This window comes from Convolutriloba macropyga, unplaced genomic scaffold (assembly GCF_964194025.1).
Source record: "Convolutriloba macropyga unplaced genomic scaffold, txConMacr16.3 SCAFFOLD_1181, whole genome shotgun sequence".
NCBI lineage: Eukaryota > Metazoa > Xenacoelomorpha > Acoela > Convolutidae > Convolutriloba > Convolutriloba macropyga.
Genome location: NW_027450554.1, coordinates 1 through 8,996, shown reverse-complemented (window position 1 = coordinate 8,996; position 8,996 = coordinate 1). Strand labels below are relative to the sequence as shown.

Sequence of the window (8,996 nt, the reverse complement as noted above, 5' to 3'; positions counted from 1 at the left end):
AATTAGCTGATAATATGGTAAAGCGTAGTTTAAACTGAGTAGCAATATAGTGAGCGACAGTCCACGGGGAGGGTGGGGCCCCATGTATTAAGATAGGGCATAAATACGCTATACCCTATCTTAATACATGGGGTCCCCACCCTCCCCGTGGACTGTGGCTCACTATATTACTACTAAACTGGTTGGTTCGCAATAGTATATTAAGCAGCAAAGGCAGAGATTAGATGAAAAGTCCCTAAGTCGAACAACAATGAACTAAGTACGAACACAACATACCTGCACCATTCAAATTCGTGACTAAATTTAGACATCAAACTTTTGTTTAACTCTTTTTGATTCATTTCAAATAGTTTCATTTCTTCTTCGGAATTAGTCTGAGCACTAAATACGTGAGACCGAAGAACACGATAGCAAATCCTAACAAACAGCTGCAGTTGATCCATCTCTCCGCCAACCCGTAGTCGATTCCTTGATGGTCCAACAAAGAGTCCCCCGATTGGCACGTATACATAGAAATATCGGATCCATTCACCTCCATTGAGATGTTCCCACAGAAGTTCAAACCCGTGATCTGAGCAGAGCAGTGCGCTTCCAGGGTGTATCTGGGAATGCTGATGTATTTGAGAGGCTGCAACACTTTTGGGATACTTTCGACATTCAACGTCAGACCAGTAAAAAGGATCATGATCACATAGCTGATTGAAACCAAAGCCTGGGCAACTGAGAACACGCCAGTTAAAACGCTGAAGAAAAAGGCCAGAGAGCATGCAGACATTGTCGCCAACAAATTGACGAGAACGAAGAACATGTACAGACCAAAGTCCAGTTTGAGACGAAGGAAAAAGTAAAAAATAGTGGAAAAAATGATTGTTGGAAGTGCTCGCAGCGGTATTAAATCGCACACAATTTTGGACACAAAATATGCAGAAACTTGATAAAATCCGTTGGCCGATTCGTGGAGAAACAGATTGCGTCCCTCAATAAACACTTCCAAAGCTGCCATATTACCAAACATCATTTGCAATGTGGCAAAAAATAAAGCTCCAAACAGGTTTTGAAACCCACTCATATCTGTGGTCCATTGACAGTACAGGATTCCGATTATCAATGATAAAACGATCACCATGACCGACGGCGCGGCTGATGTCTGAGGGTTTCTAATGAGGTTCTTGAATGCCCGCACAGAAAGGTGATAAAACTGAGCACACCAACTCACAGCATAACCTACTTCATATTTATTCGTGTCATCCGGTAACTCATTAGCTTTCAGACTCAACGCATCACATTGAGCAATCAATCTCTCATTTTCGGGCGAACTCGCAAATAATTGCGCCAAATGACGTTTTTCAGATTCACTTTCTACGTGTAGCCTCTGATCATCGTCTACAGCACTTTCGACAACTTCACTGGACCCACTGTTTTTCAGAATAATGTCCAGAAAAAAATCTGGAGGGTTGTTGTACTGTTCACATACCAGACCTTGGGCTGCGAAATAATCCACAGCCTGATTGGCTGGTCCATGGTAGACTGTTTGTCCGAAAGATGACAAAAGGTGAAGTCTGTCGAATAGCCGGTAGATGGCAAACCTCGGCTGGTGAATGCTGAAGATAATGATTCGGTTGCCCTGGTCAGCTAGCTCCCTCAGCAACGTCAAAACGTGGAACGAGGTGCTTGCGTCTAGGCCTGTTGTCGGCTCATCTAAACCAAACTGCCAGATATGGAATTTGAAAGCATTTAACATATGGCTTACGTCGGGTGAATTGTTCTAACTACCGGCGAGAAGTTGGCTTCGGTAGTACTCAGCTGATTATCAGAGGTGCTTGCATGGCCGAGGGGGGGGGGGGTAGCGGAATGGGGGGTCAACCGCTTAGGGAGGGGTAGAGTTGGGAGGGCTGGACAAGAGGGGGTCGAAACCGCCAGGTAGAGGAGGAAGGAGTGGGTCTGTGTTGGGGCGAGTGGGATGAGGGGGCGGGGTTTGAGTTGATTGCTGGGGGGGGGGGGGGGACTTTCAAGATTAAAAAGCGCCCTTTGCACAATAAAATTGTCTCCTCAAAACAGATTTGCTGAATCACATTTCTAGACAAAGGTCAGGCGTAAGGCTCTATGAGAACTTAGTGACCTCCAAGGGTTACTGTTTATCCCGTTTTTGATTTTTGAGGACGAAAAGTCAAATGGGTCAGACAAAAGTCGGTCGAGTGAAAAATTACATAAAAAGAGCACAGGACTAACATAATTGCTACAAACAACGTTTCAGAGCAATTAAACAGCTAAATGATGTTGTTTCAAGATCTTCCTGGTAAATTTAAAATAAAATTGATATAACGGACAATCAATTGTAGAACTGCATTATAATTCAGATTCGATAGCAATCAGAATAAGACTAGAAAAATTATTATACTCAGACTTAACACTAAGACTTAAAGTGGAAAACCAACCAATTTCTGCGCACTCTTCATTCAAATTTTAGTAGTAAACTTCCGTCACTTGAGCTCATCAGCTAAAGATTGCGAGTTAAAGACCAATTTGAAGCACACAAAATGCAACATATAAAAGACGTAGAAGTCCATACAGTCAAACAAAAATTTCATTAGAGAAAAATGATAAACATAGCCAGCAGATTGCCGGAAAATAGCCGCGACAGACGCTTGTGGCCTTCCGTGGAACTGAAACAATTAAAGAAATATGATAGACAGATTGATCACCAGTCCTTTAATAGACCACTAGACTTTTGGGTTAGATTCGGACTGCCATTTTTATGAGACACATACGCTCTATAAGGAAACAGTCTTAATAGAGCTTTTTCAAAATTAGTATTTAATATCAAAAACTCAAGACTCTAATACTCAAGAAGAATATTTGAGGCATATACGTTTGGCACAACTTAGATGCACACTATTGATCTTTAACTAGTAAATGTTCATAAAAATTAAAGTTCATTAAGTGAGTTCAGAAGTTATTTCTTTATTGAGGTAAGTCACCCAATTGACCTAAAAGCAGAACAAATGACGTCACGCACACAAATTTTAACTGCAAAGCTGTAGAAGTCACTGAAATTGAAAAAATCGATGGTCGCAAGAATCATCGATGGAGACGACGAACCAAAAAAAAACAAACCATGATGTCCCCAATAATAGCCGCTATAGCTTCGCGGTTATTAAACATACGCGACGAAAGTCGGGTGAATGGATCTCAAACCACAAGCCAGGCTGTTGCTTATAAATGCTAAAATTAGGACTCTGGGGGGCTCAGCGTACGAGGTTAGAGATAGAATGACATGAGGTGAGTGGATGGTCTAAATCGTCAGGTGGACAGGGGAGTGTCTAGGGCGGTCGGAGGAGCCGGGGGGGGGGGGGGGGTGGGGTGTCAAAATCTTCAGATATTAGTAAAGCGTACGGCTGAAAAAGCTGCCCAGCCACTTAATGACCTCAGGGCTTTAAAAGTTATGCCATTTTTTGAGGACAGAAAAATAAAGCGTCAAAACAGTACAGAAAAAATCGAATAAAAAATTGCAGGACTAGTACGATTGCTAAAAACTTCGTTAAAGTGTAAACAATGCATTGATGAGTTATGGGCTGTCTCCAGTGAGCGTATCAAGAAATTCCTTTAGAAAAACAATTTGATGAACATAGCTGGCATATTGCCAGAAATTAGCCGCAATAGCTTCGTATATCTGCAGTCTCAAAAAAAAACAGTAAAAAAAGACACCAAAAAATAAGAATCTGTATAAGTTTCTGCTGCCTCTATTAGCTGCTCTCAAATAACCTCCCTTTAGAGTGACACACACCCATTTGACCTTATCTCTTTGAATTAAAGTAAATAAAAGTCAATTTTAAAGTGAGGAAGTCATTTTTGAGTGAGGTAAGTCAAGTGTGACCAAAAATTTAATCACGCAAATGAACAAAAAAACTAGCTCCACTAAGAGCGAAAAATGACGTCACACACGCACTTCAGTAGAAATTGCATGAATGAACAAAAAGCAGATTTGAAGTGGTTGTGACGTCATATGGTCGTAAAAATCGCGACGACGAAATAAATAAAACCAAGAGAAGGCCAATAATAGCCCCAGCTATTGCTGTGCGGCTATTAAACATAACCGATAAATTGGTCGGAAAGTTTGATAAAAATGAAACAATTTACTAGAAGGTATACTGCTACTGGATGAACATTCAGTGAGTTTTCTTTACTCCGACGTAAGATCTTTCTTATTATCCATCGTAGATGCTGAATTTTTACGGCAAAATACAGTAATTCAAAGATTGAGGATCGGCAGCAACTCATTGAGACTTCCGATTGATCTATATAATTGAGATTTTCTTGTTGGTACAAAAGTTGATCCAGCATATACGATGGGTAGCGAGAGAACTCATACGCTAAAGGAGGCTTTCCGCTGAGATACTTAGTTCCACTATTAACAATATAGCCTTACCTCACAAAATTGCGTAATACCAGCTGATCCATCACCTCTCAGGCCATCGCCAACATTCATTAAACTATATAATACGCGAACGGAGAAGTTAAAAGGTTCAACATTGACTGCGAAAATCTGCATTTGGTTTCAGTTCTGATCACAAATTTCGGCTAAGAAAAGCTGTGGAAATCAGAATAACTTTCGCCTGAGCAAAAAAAACTGCCTTATTAGATAGTTTTCAATTAGATAGTTGGTGCGTAAAATTGGTTTATTAAACCCCTTTTTTCCTGTTCCTCTTGAATGGTCTCAGTATAAGTAACAAAATGAATTTCCTACATATAATCTAATTTTCAATAGCTCTGAAACGGTGCTGCAACGGGCAAATTGCCTCCTAGAATTTGTTCAGTACAACGCTTTCTATTCTAATTTGTTTAATTATTCGAAGCTTGAATATTTGGTACTGAAAACAAATTTATTATTATCGGTCATGCTACAATCACTTGATGGATAAACGACCTCGATGTCTGCATAACCATGCCTAAACACCATCTCTGCTGTATTGCCAGGACTGAACTACTCAGCAACATATTCTGTGCAATCAAACCGCCTGCTTTGAGTTTTCCACACAAAGTTGTCAGAAGGGACGAAGTTCACAAGTTCAATAAAAGTTGAGATCAGCAACAGATGAACAACTAGCTTCATTCCTCTGACATACCAACAGATACAAATATTTTCATTTAAACTTCAATCAAACTGTTGACAAATATTATCCTCCTTCGCTTTGTGAAGTATTTGTAAGTGAATATCTTAAGTTCAACGAAAAACTATTTTTAAGAAGTACAAAACATGCATATGACGTACCATATTATTATTGAATTATTGAAATTATTATTGAATTTATTTTTTATTTTCGGCAACTTACTACCTTCCTATGACCTTTTTTTTCAATCAGATCTTTTCCCCACCTCCATCTGAACAAAAAAAGAGAGTGGAATTTCGCTCATCTGACTAAGCATTCCTATTGATGCACCTTACAAGTATCTATGTACGCTATACCCAATATTAACTGCTTTTGACTTAATTCAGTGTTAGACACGATTTAACTATTACATATGGCAACTGCCTGTTATCTACCTACGTGCCATTAAACGATAGCATTCCTACCAGATTGGTTAGCACAATTCGGTCCGTTTCAACTCTTCAAGTCCGCGTAACTTTTCTTAAAACTTTTAAAAACGGCCTTATGTTGTAGAATACGGCGACAAAAAATTTTGTTCTATTGGTGCCTAATTCAACAAAATAGCTAATAAGGCTTTTGTGCAACTTTGTCTCTTAGATTCAATAGTTGCAAAACATCCGGTTCCGCAAAATTAAGCGATCCTAAACCAGATGCCGCTAACAATCCTGTTATTTTACCGATTCGCCTTTAACATTTTGATTAGTGCTGTGGGGAAAAAACAAACTTGTTCAAAGTCAAAAGCGCAAAACGTGGATCGAGTTTATACAAACACTTTCTCACAGAAGTAACAGCTCGAAACTCTGGAGTACAGTAAAAAGGACTTTCATCAAGTAACGCTAAAAAATCTGCAAACAGAGCCATATACTTTGACGATAAGAAAACTACTCCTCGCCATGATCCAAGGAAATGCGCCAACAAGTTTAACCAACAATACACTCCATACCCCAAGAAAAATGAAAAACAGAAAAGAAATATACTAAGAATAAGGAAATTGGAAATAGAGGGCAGAATGTTTAAGTGTAACGCAGTGAAAGAAGCTATAAGAGACACAAGGAAAAGTAAGGCGCTGGGCCCAGATAGAACAGCCCTTTTACACCATATAAACCCCATAGCACTGAGTTACCTCACTGACATCATTAACAGCAAGCAACTAGGTACACCTCCACCAAAGATAGCAGAAGAACAAACGATGCCACTAATTGCACGTATCCGACTGACACAACTGAGAATTTGATACTCTTCCCTGCTAAAGTCTTACCTGAGTAGGATCTGTGACAATGTTGATAACCGCTGTCCCAAATGTGATGTAGCACCACATGACGTAAACCACATTTTCAACTGCAAAAAGAACACCACGGACATGAAGGTGATTGAACTGTGGGAAAGACCAATAGAGGTAGCCAAATGGCTGGACTTAATACCATCAGTCCTACTCGACCACACTGCACAGAATTATTAACCTTCCTTGCCCCTTTCCTCTGATGTTGACTATACCCCTCCTGGTCCCCCTAACCCGGGGACTGCATGTAATTCACCAAGGCGTAGTTGCAGAAAAGTCACCGCACCACAAGCAAGTTGTGGATAGGCAGTCACATACTACTAATAATATATCTATTATTATTATGATACAAATGCAACTAGGGTACCAGTCAAAAACCGAAATTAGCACCTATCTCGCAAAAATTGCCTGCGAATTGCAGCTCTGTGCGACAGCTACAACAACAACATTGTTAGTGTTGTGGACAAAACCCGACTTCAAAAACACTGAAATATAACAAAAAAATAAATGGAGGTTGTTCCGGCCTTCACTTTACAAAGTAAAGGTAAACCATGTTGTTAAAAATTTTATCTAATTTTTAGGAGCTTATAACTTATCGAGTATTAAAGTTGGTAACACCTAACTCCTTTTGAGGAGGGAATAGCTAAGATACAATTATTCAGAGCACGTAGGTATAACGAACACCTACACAGTTTGGTGGTTAAGGGAGACAAATTTCTCAACAATTTCTCAAAATCACATATTTAGAAACTTGTAAGGCACTAAAAAACCACTCAGTGACTTCTTGCCCTTGGGTTTTATCAGTTTTACAGTCGCCATATTTGTTGGTCAGACAAAAAATTATCCGACAAAGAATCGGTAATAACATAGCCGGTATGTTGCCGAACACAACCGCCATGGAAATGAAACAGCTAAAGAAATAAGATAGATAGATTGACCATCAGTCCTTTAATAGACCACTATACTTTTTTCTATTAGATTCGTACTGTCATTTTTAGGAAAACCCGAATAGAGCTTTTTCAAAGTTAATAATCGAAATCAAAAACTCTGATACTCAAGAATTGGGGCATATACGTTTGCCACTACTTAGATGCACACTATTGATCTTTAACTAGTAAATGTTCATTAACTTTTAAACTCATTAAGTGAGTTGAGAAATCATTTTTGACTGGGGTACCTCATGCAATTGACCTTAAAGCAGAACAAATGATATCAGTGACACAAATTTAACTGCAAAGCAGTCGAAGTCACTGAAAATGAAAAAATCAATGGTCGCAAGAATCATCGATTGAGACGACGAATTAAAAACATGGAAGGACAAGTCCTGACGTACAATTCAAAGAACTTTCATAGACTAAACAAAAACTAGACCTAGAACGGACTATGGATTAATTGGGGAAAACCGTTTCCAAAAAAATCAGATCAAAAAATTAAAAAAACTGAAAATGCCGCATGTGAACAAAAAAGCACTACATTACCGAGATGGAGAAACTGGGCTCAAACAAAAAACACGGCCTAGAATTAACTAAGAATGGATTGGGAAAACCATTTATCAAAAAAAACATCTTTAAAAAAAAGACAGCGCCCCAATACAATTCAAATTATTTGAATTGTAAAAAAAAACACGATGTCCCCAATAATATTCGCTATCGCTTCGCGGCTATTAATAAAACAATCGCATCAAAAAAGACCCCAGCGGGACTAATATTGTTGCCACAGTCTTTGGTTGAGAGTGATTAACTAGTGCGGAAGAAGGTTTTGGTTGAGAAGGTACAAAATTTGATTTTTTAGTAAGCTGAAATCGTTTTTGAGACATGGTCATGTACAGTGTGCTGTATTTTTTTACCTAAGAACAGTACTGGTGGCTTTGTCACGAGTTCAATGCCAATATTGCACCTCTTCCGCTCTCCGCCCGACACTCCCTTGATCAAGTCAGTTCCCACTTTGGTGTCTTTGCACTTCTCCAGTCCCAGATCACGCAGCAACTCCTCCACCCACTCAGCCTTTTTTCTTATGTGACAGGTTGCCTCTCATTCGCATATTAGCTGCAAACTGAATGTTCTCCCGAACAGTAAGAGTTCCCAAAACCACGTCATCTTGTACAACGTATCTTAAATACACGAGACATTAATTTTTTACCGTATGTTGCTGAGGCATGTAACAGTTTGTCCACCAAAAACAAGACACTCAACAATATCCGAAGGCATTATAAATAAAGCCTCGTTATTAGAAAAACAGCGGATAAAACTGCTGCACTTAGAAAACCCCAAAATACATACGTTAAATTAAGTGCTAGGACAATAGATCGGAAACGAAAACTATTCAAATTTCGGGATCTTTTCCGTTTGTGTCCCCCAAGTACGTTATGCACCCCCAGTTAGGGAGAACGTGCCATTAAATAGTAAATCATTATGTAAAACATGGCACCTGCATCTGGGGGCACCTGCAAATAATATGCGCCCACTAAGCTGGAGGCACAAAATGAAAAGATCCCAAATTGCATATTGGCCAATCAGATTCACGCACTCGGGTATAACATGTTCGGCCTTGACAATATGCTCGGTTGTAAT

The 8,996-nt window shown here is 39.4% G+C and overlaps 1 pseudogene; it reads right to left on the bottom strand.

The window, feature by feature from the left end:
* Positions 1 to 201: 201 nt before the first annotated feature.
* On the bottom strand, positions 202 to 8,536 carry LOC142355985 (broad substrate specificity ATP-binding cassette transporter ABCG2 pseudogene; annotated as a pseudogene).
* Positions 8,537 to 8,996: the final 460 nt, after the last annotated feature.